Raw genomic sequence first — 14,907 nt, forward strand, 5'->3', positions numbered from 1 at the left:
ATAGATTCTTCATTTATCTTTAAGAGGCTGGCCACTGGGAGTTTGACCATGCTTCAGAAAGTATATTGGCAACACAAATTGGACTTGGTATTTTTTTCTTTTGTTTTTGGGCAGGGTTATAAGAATGGGGATCGGCCTGGGAGGACTGGGAAGTGAACAGGATCAGGGTGCATGATGTGAAATTTCCAAATAATCAATGAAAACATTAAGTTAAAAAAAAGAAAGAAAACAGATTCTTCTCTTATACAATACATCCCAACCACAGTTTCCCCTCCTGCCGCTTTTTCCAGCCCTCCCCCCACTTCCCCTCTCCCCCCAGATTCACTCCCCTTCCGTTTCCCTTCAGAAAGGTACAGGCCTCCAAGATACAACCAAACACAACAAGACAAGATCCAATAAGACAAAGCAAACCCCTCACATGGAGGCTGGACAAGGCAACTCAATGGTGGGAAAGGAGTCCCAGGAGCAGGCAAAGAGTCAGAGACACACCCACTCCCACTGTTTCGAATTCCACAAAAACACCAAGCTAACAACCACAGCATGTATGCAGAGGACCTGGCACAGACATATGCAGGCCTGGTGCTTGCCTTAAAGCCAAAATTTGATCACTCGGTAAATAGCTTTGTACTTAATATAAAAACTTCCATTATAGAATCAGTCAAGTTCAAAGAAAATGCTGGGACATCATTACAAAGAGCAATCTGATAAGCTTTCAATTGTAATGTGACAACTAGAAACATTAGAGTTGACCCATGAAGTAATTCCGTCTTGAGATACTTTTACTGGATGCTTTTCTTTTTAATCTCTTAGAATAGTAATGTGCTTACTTCTAGCTCAACCTCAAACTCTCTGCCAGTTATTTAAATCATTTCTTGACAGCTCAGTTAGATTAGGTGGTTTGCAAATTTCATCAAATGTCTCTGCTTAGATTCCTGCTCTGCAGTGAGCCCAGCCACCTGCCCCCACACCTGTGGTTCTGGGCATCTTTCTCCGAACGCTTCCTGAAGAGCATCTTCTCTTTCCTGTGTTGAATCTCCAGTCCCTCTGAGCAACTGCCTGCCTCTTACTCGGTTTCTCTTGTTTTTGTAGATTGCATTTTCCCTGTGTTTTCCTACTAAATGGTGTACAAGTTATCTGAAAGCTTGCCAAAAGCCTTGCGTCAACTATTGCCACATCAATTTCCACAATGCCTGCTATGATTTTGCTTCTTGTCTGTCTGTGCTGACACCTCTACTCAACACTTTTTGTCTTTTTCCAAATGGGGTTTGTTGTTGTTGTGTCTTTTGTTGTATTTCTTTGAGTCAGGGTCTCTCTGTATAGCCCAGTCTAGCCTTAAACTCTCAGTTCTTCTAGCCCACCTTCCTATTGCTAATATTACATGCGTGTGCTGCCACACTGGCCTAGACCCATCCACTTTCCAGCATTTCTGCCAGCAGCACCAGCCGTGGCTCTCCATATACCCACCCTTCTGCCTGGTGGTCACTGCACACACCTCTCTGGTGCTTTGATTTGCATTTCACTGGCCCCTAATGAGGTTGGGAATCAGTTGTGTATTTATTTGCTGTTTGAGTTTGCTTCTTTGAAAACTGCTTTTTCATGCTTTTTTCCTTGTCTCAGAGTTTTTACTGTTCTCAGTCTGTAAGGACTGCCCCAAATACATCGACTTGCCTGCCCTACTGGCACGTATAGCTTGGCCTCCAAGTTTTCATAAAGTAGTTTCTCATATTTTCCCTCCAATACTTTTCCATTAGATGGAAATATAAAGTATGTACATAGACAGAGTCTCTCTGTCACTCAGGGTGAAGATTCTCAGTCCTTCAGCTCAGTCTCCCCACTGCTGGCATCAGAGTGTGTGTCAACAGGCCTGGCTCGGTTGGATGTTTCTGACATTTCACTGAGAATATGGGAAGCTGGTCTGCAGCGTCTCTCAGCTTCTCATTTTTGTAGTGGTGTGTTTGGTTCTTGTTATTTGCTCCTTGGTTTGCTGTGTGCATCGATTTTTTATATCAAGATCACATCTGTGTAACATGTGTGTGCATCGATTTTTATATCAAGATCACATCTGTGTAACATGGTAGGAGGGTGCCTGGGTCTTGCTGGCCTATTAGTCTATCCAACAACGAGCTCCAGGTTCAGTAAGAGACCCTGTCTCAGAGACCTAAGGTGGAGAAGCAATTGAGGAACTGATGTCAACCTCTAGCCTACACACTTGTTCTCTCTCTCTCTCTCTCTCTCTCTCTCTCCCCTCCCTCCCTCTTTCTCTCTCTCACCTCACACACACAGTCTCTCCCTCTCTCTCCCTCCCTCTCTCTCTCACACACACTCTCTCCCACTCTCTCTCTCACACACACACACACACTCACACACAAATAAAATTTAAAAGAAAAAGATCATGCTGCCTCCCTAAAATAAGAGTTTTCATGATCTGCTGTAACCTGGAGTAATGTAGATGACCCTGGGACGCCCTCTTCCTTTTCTCCACTGGACAACTCAGAGGTGTCCCCTCCTCTGGGATGGGGTCCCTAAACTTAGTATCTTAGCACATCTCATAGATACAAGTTCTAAATTTGTTACCTTCATTTTGTTTTAGTTTGTTTTACAGACAGTGTTTCTCTGTATAGCCCTGGCTGTCCTGGAACTCTCTGTAGACCAGGCTGGTCTTGAAGATCCACCTGCCCCTGCCTCCTGAGTGCTGAGATTAAAGACCTGTGCTACCACCACCCGGCGTTACCTTTGTCTTTATTACTTTATATGAAGGGATTTTAAATTGTCAAAACCTGCTACTTTTATAAGTATTTTTTATTTATTTGTTTGTTTGTTTGTTTATTTATTTATTTTATGTACATTGGTGTTTTGCTTGAATGTGTATCTGTGTGAGGGTCAGGTTCCCTGGAACTGGAGTTACAGACAGTTGTGAGCTGCCATGTGGGTACTGGGAATTGAACCTGGGTCCTCTGGAAGAGCAGTCGGTTCTCTTGACCACTGAGCCATCTCTCCAGCCCACATAGGTAATTTTTAAGGCCGATTCCTGCCTGACCTCTGACTCACCATGTAGACTAGTCTCTCCTCGACTGCCTATGCTTCCAGAGTTGCTGAGATCAAAGGAGTGTGTTGTGCCACCACACCCACCTGATAATTTTTATAAGTGTGGATGTGGGAGGAGTAGATGGGAAGGGGGAATACAGAAAGCGAGGAGGGAGGGGAAACTGGCCGATATGTAAAATAAGAAAAAATGTTAATTAAATAAAATAAATTAAATTTAAAAAAATCATGACCAAAAGCCAAAGGGAAAAAAAGTGAAATGTTTTATAACACAAAACTAAATGGAGACCCAAGGGTCAAGTTAAGGTATTTTATGACTTTCTCATCCTCATCGGCCCGCTCTGGGGAGGCACGTGCAATACCCCACTGCCCTTTCCTAACAGCTGGTGGTCTGTTGACATTGGGTTGAGTCAGCTTCCACGAATTCCTTGCAAAGAAGTCAGACCTTGCGGTTACAGCTTTCGATTTATTCCCTTCTTCTTTTCTTCCTTGAAGTAGAAAACGTGCCCCACATTTGAACCTTGCTGTTTCCTTGCTCTGGAACTTACCCGGGCATCAGACAGACAGACTCTAGGGGCAGCAGACAAATGGGGTTTGAAGCCAGCTTCCACCGTGGTGCTAGCTAACGGGTACCTGCAGAGGGCTAATTTTCTCAGCTGTAAAACAGGTCTGTGAGGAGCTTAAAGACGTTAAAGGCCTCAGAGCAGATTCTCCATAGGTGTGTCCTCTTTGTCCCCACCCAACCCGACCCCAACCCACCTCTACAGGAGGGAACTGCATTTTTGATTGAATGGGTTGGAGGTAGGAGGTACCCCCGAATCCAATAAAGAAAGTAGGTTAGTGCTCAGAGGTAATCTAGCTGGGATGTAGCTGCTGTGGGATCAGCCCCGCGCTGCAGATGGAGAAAGTGAGGCATGGGAGGTTAATTGCTTGCTGAAGGTCACACAGCTACAGAGTCGAATCTTCCTGACTCTGGCCTCTCCATCATGGGCTGTGTCCCCTGTGACTCTGGGCGACTCTGCAGCCTCCCACCAGCGACCATACACTACTAGCTTCTACCTACCCTCACACTTTTCATACCGCCCTGGCATGACTCCACCGGCTTGCCTCCCTCGGAGGCCTCCCCACAACTGCCTCAGTTCGCATCTTACTCGATGCTTTTCTTGGTTCCCACCCCTCCCCCACCGGGGTGGTGGGAGCAGCTTCTCACACCTGTGGCTCCCTTTAGGACTGAGCTCAGAGATGGTGGTGGGTGGCGGCGAGGCTCCTGCAGGAGGTCAGAGGCCTGGTCCCAAAATGGCAGTAAGTGGCTAAGGGGCACACTGTCCCTGCAGTACCATAGCTCCCCTCATCCTGGGAGAGAGCAGACAGCCTCTAAAAACCTATCAGCTGAGAACCAGCACCGGCTTCATGGAAAGATCCTGTCTCAAAAAAAAATAAGAAGTGAGCCTGGTGATGGCGGTTGCATGCCAGAGGCAGGAAGGAATCTGTGAGTTCGAGGCCAGCCTGGTCTACAAAGTAAGTTCCAGGACAGCCAGAGCTACACAGAGAAACACTGTCTCAAAAAACAAAACAAACAAACAAACAAAAAAAAAACCCCAGCAATTCTTAGGTAATCTACAAGATGCTACTTATGCAATCAAAATGTATTCACAGGTTACATTCCAAGACGGCAAAACGCTAATTGAAACCATGTATCCTGCCAAGAACAAACTACTACACCACACTTCATCTGCAAGCTGAGCCAGTTGCTAAGTGATTTATGGGACCCATTCTTGTCTTCAGTTGGGACAAAGGGACAATGCAGTCTTAGGACAGGGCAGAATCATCACATGATTCAGAATGGCATCCATTTTAAAAAACTGTGAGTTGTTTTGTTTCTAGAATTCTCTATTTAATATTCCTGGATCAAAATTTTCCACAGGTAACTTTAAAATGACAGACTATAAATGGCAGGCGAGGAGGGAACGAGTATAAAGAGAAAACTGCCAGGTACAAACGGTCAGAATTATACCATGCATGTAAAGAAGGGGTGGGGGGAACAAGCATATGTGTGCATCTGCGTCTATAGTCATAGAAAAAATCTATATTCTTTTTGTTTTGTTATTGTATAAAAATGAGATTTATGTAGTCCAGGCTGGCCTCAAACTCACAATCATTCTGCCTCAGCAGCCTGAGTATTGAGATTACAGGTATGAGTCAACATACCTGGGTGATTGGAAACCATTTTTAACATTTGTTTATTTACTTTATTGAGGAAAGAGTGTGTGTGCTTACACATGCCACAGCAAGAGTATGGACATCAGAGGGACAGTTTTCAGGAGTTGGGTCTCTCCTTCTACCATGTGGGACCTGGGACATCAAACTGAGGTCATCGGACATGGCAGCAAGCATCTTTATCCACTGAGCCATCTCACTGGACAATTACTTGATAATTAATAACATCAACTGTGCTTGGGACAGGGACTTGGTTATTAGGGATGAAATGAGAGGGAAATTTTTTTCCATGGACATCTGTCCCTCAGAATCCTGGGAGACTGGTTCCAGGACCCAGAAGATATCAAAGTGTAAAATGGCCTGGTGTTTATATGTAATCTACAAAGTTCTCCCGGGTGCCTTAAATCAAACTCTGGAATAGTCATAGTACCTCCTTGCTGTGGTGAAGCTTCATGGCCAGCTTAATGGGACTTTAAATCACTATGAGAACACACATACTCCAGCTGTGTCTAAGAGGGTGTCTCTAGAAAGGTTTAAGAGAGAGGGAAGGGAAGATAGATCCTGAATGTGGGTGGCACCATCCTTTGAGCTGGGGGTCCCACACTGAATAAAAGGAGAAAGTGAGCTGAGCACCAGCATTTCTTCCTGTCTGCTTTCTGACTGTGGATGAGCATTGCCTCAGACTTCCCCACCACCAAAGGACTCACCCTCAAACTGTAGCCAAAACAAGCCCTTCCTTCCTGAAGTTGCTTTTGGCAACATATTTTTGTCACAGCCAAGGAGAGAACATAACTAACGCGTTCCTACCAGGAAACGCCAGGCTGTAGTGCTGAGCAGATAATGCCAATGGCCAGCAAGATTGCACATGCTCCATACAGAAGCAATTTTTCTCCAGATAATTTCTTCCCTTTGTTTGTGTAGGCCTGGCTGGACTGGAACTCATGACAACCAGGCTGGCCTTGAACTCACAGAGCTGTGCCTGCCTCTGCCTCCAGAGTGGTAGGATTAAAGCCATGCCTCTTCAGATATTTTAATCCAAGGCTGGCTGCATCGGTGGATGCATGATTCATGACTAGAGAGCCCCCTTTGACACCTTTGGAGCCATAGAAATTCACTGCCCAGTTTATAAGAACATTAAATTTTAATTGAAAAGTAAATGACAATAAACTAGAACATACACAACCAAGGCTGCAGGCCCCTGTGAGATGGTCCCTCATCTGTGTGAGCCAGAGGTGAAGGCCTACAAAAAAACTACCTGTGCTCCAAATGGAAGCCACAGCAGCCAGCCTGTGGTTGCCCTCTCCTTGGCCCGAGTACTTCCTTCTTAGTTACAGAATTCTGTTTGTATTTGAGGTTGCTATGGGGCCAGATTCAGAAATACAATTCCAAGTATCTTTGCAATGACAAGTGGCCCTGACCTCAGCCATGGCCTCCCAGAATAAAGATTCTTCATATTTCTCTGACAGGCTTCAAGCTGATGGGAAGGCCCCCCTTTCCCCTCCCCCCTTTTCCTTCTCACGAGAACACAGACTCATACACTGGCTGCAACCTCGTCACTCTGAGGTGGAGCTAAGAACTAGAGCAATGAAGCAGAAAAGCAAAGGACTCTGGGTCCCAGATGCTGTCAAGCCGACTCTCCTCCCTGAAGTGAAGAGCTACTACGGCGAAAGGTTCATCACTCATACTGGACTCATACTGGAGATGCTGCAGGTTTATATATGGATCGTGACGATTTTCTTGAATATAGTATCGAAGTATTTCATTAAACAAAATCAGCATAATAGTTTCCAACACATGAAAATACAGAGAACAAAATACTTTAAAAAAATTTTTTTCGAAGACCCAGATGCTTCCCTGCAGTGTGTTTTTAATTTAGCCCAAGAAATGTAAGCTATTTTGTTCCTGCTACTGTAGTGAGATCTCTTGCCCACACTAAAATTGGATTTGAAGGCTGGGGTGTGGCTCGGTAGAAGAGCAAATGCCTAGCAAACAAGAGGACCTGGACTTCCACACCCAGCAGCAGGAGAAAAAGTTGATAGCAAGATAATGTACTGTAGCCGGGCACAATGCCCTCCACACACCCACAATCCTAGCACTTGGGAGGCTGAGTAAGGAGGATCACAAGTTCGAGGCCAGCCTGGGCTACATAGAGACTCTGTCTCAAAAAAAAAAAAAATAGAGTAAACATTTTTCTGTGACCATTTATGCATGCCATAACTATATGCTTATGATCTGACAAATCTTATTAATTTTTACATCTTTAATTCATATGGAAATTAATTTTAAAAATTAGGGGGGGGGTGCTGGAGATAACTCAGCAGTTATGAGCACCTGCTGCTCTTTCCAAGAGCAAGAGTTGGGTTTCCCAGCACCCATATCAGGTGTCTCACAACTTCCTGTAACTCCAGCTCCAGAGACTCCCAGCACTTCTGGCTTCTGTAGGCATGCATACATGTGCACATATATATACACATATGCACACATCCCACAAACATAAAAAAGTCCAGATCCTCTGCAACCTATAGGGCAGGAGTAAAGTGTTTGAAATCACACATTGGATAAGCATGTCCATAAAATGTAAATCACTCATAACTCAACAATAACCAAAAAATGACCCAACTTTAAAAGCAGGCAAAAAGATTTGTAGACATATCTCAAAAAAAAAAAAAAAAAAAAAAAAGCCTACAAATGGTCAACAAAAGTGTAAGAGATGTTTAATGTTAAGGTCTCAAGAAATGCAAATCCAAACCAAAGATTCCATCCTAAACCTATTAGGACAGCTGCCACCACCAAACAGAAACTGCCAGCAAGACGGCTCAGCAGGTGAAAGCGCTTGTTCCCAAGTCTGGCAACCTGAGTTCGTCCCTAAGAAAGTGGTGGCATCACCTGTGAGCACAGCATTCATGCTGAGGCAGGAGATCCAGGGGTCTAGATCAGTTTAAACCAGTTATAAACCACAGTTACACAAAGAGACTCTGTCTCAAAAGAGAGAAAATGAAAGAGACAGAGAGAGTGGGGAAGAAGGAAGGGAGGGAGGAAGGAAGGGAGGGAGGGAGGAAAATGGTGGGGGGCAGGAAAACAAGTATCAGCAAGATGTCGAGAAAGTGGATGCTGTGTGTGCTGTTGATGAAAACTAGGGCAGTGTAGGCACCCTGGAAAACCATGTGGCCTGGCCTGAAAGAACTCAACATACGACTTGTGTATGATCCGTCAATTCTATTTCTGGGAGTATGTGCAAAAGAATTAAAGGCAAGGCTTCAAACAGATGTGTACACTCTCAGGATCACGGCACCATCACCCACACAAGAGTCACACCACGTCTGACACTCAGTGCATAAATGAAATGCGCTCTAGACACGGTGTTATTCAGCCTCTGGAAGGAAAAACTGAGCAAGGTGGCCTGTGGCTCAGGAGGCTGAAGCAGGAGGATCACTTGAGCCCACAAGTTCAAGACCAGCCTGGGCTATATATACTATCTCAAAAAAAAAAAAAAAAAAAAAAAAAAAGAAAAAAAAAATCTTCATACATGCTATAACATGGGACATTATGCTAAGTGAGTGAACCCAGTCACAAAACTACCAGAAGTGAAAAATAGAATGTCGGGTGATGGTGGTAGTGGAGAGGGGAAGTGGGACATTGATTAAGGGGTACAGAGTTTTCATTTTGCAAGACAAAAGTATTCTGGAGATCAATCTGCCCTTCAGTGAATGTACTCAAAGCTGCTGAATGTACATATGGCTGAGATGGTAATTTTATGTCCTATGGGAGTTGTTGTTTTTTAAAACTACAGTTTTTAAAAACCAAGCACTTCAGTTGTCTACCACTTTCACTGTGTTTCATACGGTGCCTTCCCCCACTTCCCCAGTCTGGGTTTGTCCCTCGTGTTAGAGCTGGAAGGTTGTGAAGCTCGGGTGCCTGCCTTTTTTATGATTTAGTTTTCATTAATGTATGCGAGTGTTTACTTTCACTTACATCTACTCACTTGTGTGCCTGCTAATCTCGGAAGCCAGAAGACGTCAGGATCCCCTGGGACTGGAATCACAGAGGGCAGTGAGCCACCACGTGGGTGCTGAGAATGTAATCCAGGTCTTGGTGAGCAGATCCAGATGGCTGCTCTGGACTGCTGGCCACTGCTCCAGCACCAACCTGCCAGGTTTTGTTTTGTTTGGTTATTTTTTCAAGACAGGGTCTATGTAGCCCTGGCTGTCCTGGAACTGCTCTGTAGACCAGGCTGGCTTCGAACTCACAGAGATCCTCCTGCCTCTGCCTCCCAAGTTAAAGGTGTGCTCCACCATTGCCCGGCTAATCTGGCAGCTTTTAAAAGCAGTTTATTTGTTTGCTTGTTTGCAGTGGCCATGTGGAAACTGGACACAGGGCTCTGGTATGCCGGGCAAGTGCTGTACCTCTCCAGCTGTGTTTGAACAGAGGCAGCCTGAGTTCTTCGGAACTACTTATCCAGCACTATTGGCTGAGCACCAACTCTGTGGCAAACTGTGTGGCCCCCTGGAGTGCTCCTGGAGAGCAAGCAGTACATAGTCCAGAGAGACAGAGTCAAGACACCAGCTGCATCATGGAGTCAGGGGCTGCAGGTGGAGCTCAGGCACAAAGCATGTCCTTAGCATGTGCAAAGCCCCAGATCCCAGCACTGACATTGGAAAAATCAGACTAACGTAGTGTAACAGGATACAGGGGCACTCGGGGAGGGAAAGGATTGTATGAAGGGAGAATCTTCAGCCTAGATGCAAGTGACTGAAGGTGGCCAGAGCCTCAGACAGAGAGAGTAGCAAGTGCAAAGGCCAGGAAGCTAAGAGATGTGTCTGAGCTGACAGGAACTGGGAGGCAGCAAGAGTAATTTTGGGAACAAGTGGGAGGCAGATGGTGGAAACACTGCCAGCAACCCCATATACATGAATCAGATAAGAAGCCGGCTATTAGCTACCACGAAGAAGTTGAGGTAGGATTATGAGTTCCAGGGCCACACACTGACGTTCTGGATAGGAGGCTGGGGGCTGGGGGTAAAGTCCAAATTCTATGACAAGAAAATTAACTATAACAACCAACTCTTTAGTACAGGAGTAAAGCTGGCCAGTCACTAAGCCTCAAAGAGGGCTCGGTGAGAAAAGACACCATCAGTGCATTCTGACTTCCTTCTCCCCGTGTAGTGGGTGTGCTGAGGCCCAGAGACGGGAGTGGAAAGCAAGGCTGGAGCAGAACAAATATCTGGAGGGTGGAGGGTGAAGTCTGGGGGAAGGGCACCCCAGTGTTGATGGTTCTTGCTTATGTGAGAGAAGCCCTAGTTGCATACGGCTAGCGAAACCTGGGCCCACTCACCTTGTGGAGTCAATTCCCTCTCCCTCACCCTTAAGGAGACTGGAAATGTCTCAAAGGAATAACACAGGGGACCAGAGGGGAGACCGGAGTCACATGGTGCCCATAACCTTGTGGCAGAGCTGGGGGCGCCACTATTCAGTGTGACCATCCCTGTATCCTCATTGGCTGCTTGCTTTTGTCCCATGATCCCATGCCTGGCCATGCCTCCAGTGCATCTCTGGCTTTAAACAATTCCAGCCGGTCCCTACAGCTTCCACAGGCACTTGGAAGGACCTGGATGGTCTCCCATGTTACTGCAACAATTTGAACACTCTATAGCCCCTGCCATAGCTGCTGGGGTCCCAACTGGACCACTGACTGGCCACGTGGGCTTGGATAAGTGAACCTACACTCGCTCTGTCTGGTGCGTCTGAAACATACCCAGCCAAACAGGGGCTCTCGGTTACCAACTGACAGATGGTCACCTAAACCCTAGTCTTTCTGAGCCAGCAAGATGGCTCAAAAGGTAAAGACACTGGCCACCAACCCTGGCAACCTGAGTTTGATCCTCACAATCCACAGTAGAAAATGTCCTTCCTACAAGTTGTCCTCTGCCCTCCACACACAAAAGCCATGTGCATTTGAGTAAAGTCAATCAATGCAAATTGCTTTTAACGTTTCAATCCAGCCCTTCTGATTGGCAGAGCGTGGGGGGGGGGGGACTGGGTCAGCCAGTCAAATGCAGTACTTCTGCATCTAGTCACAACTTACCACATCTACAGGGGCTTGTACTCAACTTTCACATTCTTTGTCTTTAAAGCAACCTCCTTTGGGGGCTGGAGAGATGGCTCTTGGAGAGTACCAGGTTTGATTCCCAACACCTACGTGGCAGCTCACTCACCAATGTCTGTAACTCCAACCCGGGAAATCCAATGCCCTCTTCTGACCTCTACAGTTTCTGTATACACGTGGTGCATTTCATACTTACTGGCAATAACACTTGAATAAGTAAGAATAATTTTGGGTTTGTTTTTTTTTTTGTGTGTGTGTGTTTTTGAGACAGAGTATCTCTATATAGGCTGTCTTGGAACTTATGTAGACCAGGCCTTGAACTCATAGAGATCTGCCTGCTTCTGTCTCCCAAGTGCTAAGATTGAAGGTCTGTGCCACCACGCCATGCAATAAAATATTTTTAAATGTTTTTTATTTTAAAACAATGTTATAGCATGATCCTGTCTGAATAAATAAACAACAAAAATGTCAGCCCAGCCCAGACTTTGGCAAAGACCAATTTAGTGGGATCAGAATCCTGTAAGGAGGCATCCTGGTTGTGTGGCCGTAAGAAGTCACTCAAATTCTCTGTGTTTCAATGTCCACACTTGCCGGGCGGTGGTGGCGCATGCCTTTAATCCCAGCACTCCGGAGGCAGAGGCAGGTGGATCTCTGTGAGTTCAAGGCCAGCCTGGGCTACCAAGTGAGTTCCAGGAAAGGCGCAAAGCTTACACAGGGAAACCCTGTCTCGAAAAAAACCAAAAAAAATATTTTAAAAAAATCAATGCCCACACTTTCAAAATAGAGTTAATAAGAGTAGCTACCTCACAGAGTTAGAAGTATCATCTTCTACGGGGGGGGGGGGGGGGGGACGGGACGACACGTCACAACACGCCACCAAAATTCACCACAGTGAGAGTGGGAAGACTGAGGGGAAGGGGTGGGATGGGTCCAGACCTCTCTCCTGCTCCAAGAACCTCTCTTCTGGCCCCTCCCAGGCCCAGCTGACCACCACCCTCCACCCTGTGCAGTGTCTGATCAAGCTGTCTTCTCCTACCCTCAACTGTTCCCATCAGGCCCCTTGACTTAATTCTCACGTGACCAACATGAGAGGAGGTGGGTCTGATGGGCCCCATACACAGAGGGAAGAATGAAGGTCTGCAGAGGAGGTTGGTGGCAAGACCCCTCTGTCCACTTTGCATGGGAGCTAAAAGATGCTGGGCTCCTGCCCTCCCTCCCCCCAGCACCCCCAAGGCATTATCTCCAGGCAGCAGCGGCAGCAGCTGAGCCTCCTGATATCTCTCTGATCCCCCAGATTTCCGGTTCCCCAAAGACAGCTCAGGATGTGGGGAAGGAGGGGCATGGAGAGGAGGAGGAGAGCAAGCCAAAGATGAGAGAGAGAGAGAGAGAGAGAGAGAGAGAGAGAGAGAGAGAGAGAGACGAGGCAAAGGAGAGGAAGATGGAATGACCATTACCCAGGGACAGTGGCAGACACACAAGAGGGAAAATGTTTCCAAGGCAGAAGCAGACAGACAGAAAGATAGGGAGAAACAGACAAAACACACAAGAAAGAACAGACAATAGGTGGTAAATACACCCCGTCATTCCAGTACTGGGGAGGTGGGAGCAGCAAGATCAAAAGTGGAAGGTTGCCAGACATGGTGGTGGTCGTCAATCCCAGCACTAGGGGCAGAACAGGCAGATCTCTACGAGTTCAAGACCAGCGTGGCTGACATAGAGAGTTTCAAGCCAGCCAAGGCTACACATCGATGTCTCAAAAAAACAAACAACAAAAAGTTCAAGGTCATCCTGGCCCTCAACTACGTAGTGAAGTTAAGGACCAGCCTGTCCTTAAACTGTCAGAAAGAAAGAAAGAAAGAGAGAGAGAGAGAGAGAGAGAGAGAGAGAGAGAGAGAGAAAGAAGAAGAAGAAGAAGAAGAAGAAGAAGAAGAAGAAGAAGAAGAAGGAAGAAGGAAGAAGGAAGAAGAAGAAAGGAAGAGAGAGAGAGAGAAGGGAAGGAAGGAAGGAAGGAAGGAAGGAAGGAAGGAAGGAAAGAAAGAAAGAAAGAAAGAAAGAAAGAAAGAAAGAAAGAAAGAAAGAAAGAAAAAGAAAGAGCGAGCTGGGCAGTGGTGGTGCAGGCCTTTAATCCCAGCACTTGGGAGGCAGAGGCAGGTGGATCTTTGTGAGTTCGAGGCCAGAGTGAGTTCCAGGAAAGGCACAAAGCTACACAGAGAAACCCTGCCTCAAAAAAAAAAAAAAAAAAAAAAAAAAGAGAGAGAGAGAGAGAAAGAGAAAGAAAGAAAGAAAGGAGATAGAGTCAGAAAGGAGACACACATACAAAGGGAGACAGAGGCAGAGGCGGGGACATCAAGAATGAGACAAAACCGAAAGCAGTCTGTGGGAGAGGGAGAGAGGAGGGCTTGGGGTGTGGGGTGCTGCAGGGACCCAGAAAACAGAGAAAATTAGTAAGCTTGTAAGTCTGGTGGAGAGGGTGAGAAGTGCCTACCAGGTATGCAAGGAGGAGGGGCGGCCCAGAGGCTCAGCTGGAGGGCAAAGAACCCTGCCACCTTCCTCAAGGCACTAGGGACCCCTCAGCCCCCTCCCACCCACCCACCACCTCGGGGTACTGATTCTCTAAGTACCCACCCCACTGTGCTCACACCTGTGTCCTAGAGAAGTCTACTCAGTGAGAAGTCCTGTGGGGAAGCACAACACAGAGAGAGAAGGGCCTGGGAGCCACTCCTAGGGACTCCAATGAGTGTTGTGTGCTGGCTGAGAAAGGGGAGATTCAAAGCAAAGACTGGCCCCGAACTATTCCCTGGAGGGAGAACCACATCCTGACTAAGCCTGGCTGTCCTCTCTGGGCCTTTTTTTCTCTTGCTGAACAGTAGCACAGAGAAGCCATCCAAGGATGAACAGAATACACATACACAGGGCGTTGCACATGGCAATGTGGCAGGTGCCTGGAGCTGGGGCCCTTGTTGCAGCTGATGCTCCCACAGCATCCTGTCTTTGTGAGTCAAGACACTTTCATTTACAAACAGCAGACACCCAGCTGAAGCCCAAAGGGTGCTGCAGAACCAATGTCCAATAGCAGGTGTATCCAGGCCTCACTGGAGTTCTCTGGAACCTGCCTCCCTCACCACCCTATGTGGTCTGCTCCTCAAAGCTCCAGGCCTGTGTCCCGCTGAGTGGCCTCAGGGAGAAAGAGCGTCTTCCGATGTGTCAGGGAGAACTAGCTGACTGTAGTTAGTGACTCTTCTGCTTTGCCGTGTTTTTTCCTTCACCAACATCCAATGGTACACACAGCTCCCCTTCCTCCACCTCCCTGCAAACTGTGATTCTGTTAATAACTATGGAGATAGCTGTGTGGCCTTAAGGAAAGCATTTAAACTCCTAGGCCTGTGTCCTTGTCTACAGAACGGAGCTCCTACCTCCGAGTGCAGTTGTGAGCAGCTCAGCCACATCTCAGCAGTCCAGCACCTGCTTTTCTTCAGATGCCTTCTTATTTCCAGTCCCTTTGAGTTCAGGGTAGAATATATAACATGGGCAAGCCTAGGCTAGTGC

Source organism: Onychomys torridus, chromosome 1 (genome assembly GCF_903995425.1).
Source record: "Onychomys torridus chromosome 1, mOncTor1.1, whole genome shotgun sequence".
Taxonomy (NCBI): Eukaryota; Metazoa; Chordata; class Mammalia; order Rodentia; family Cricetidae; genus Onychomys; species Onychomys torridus.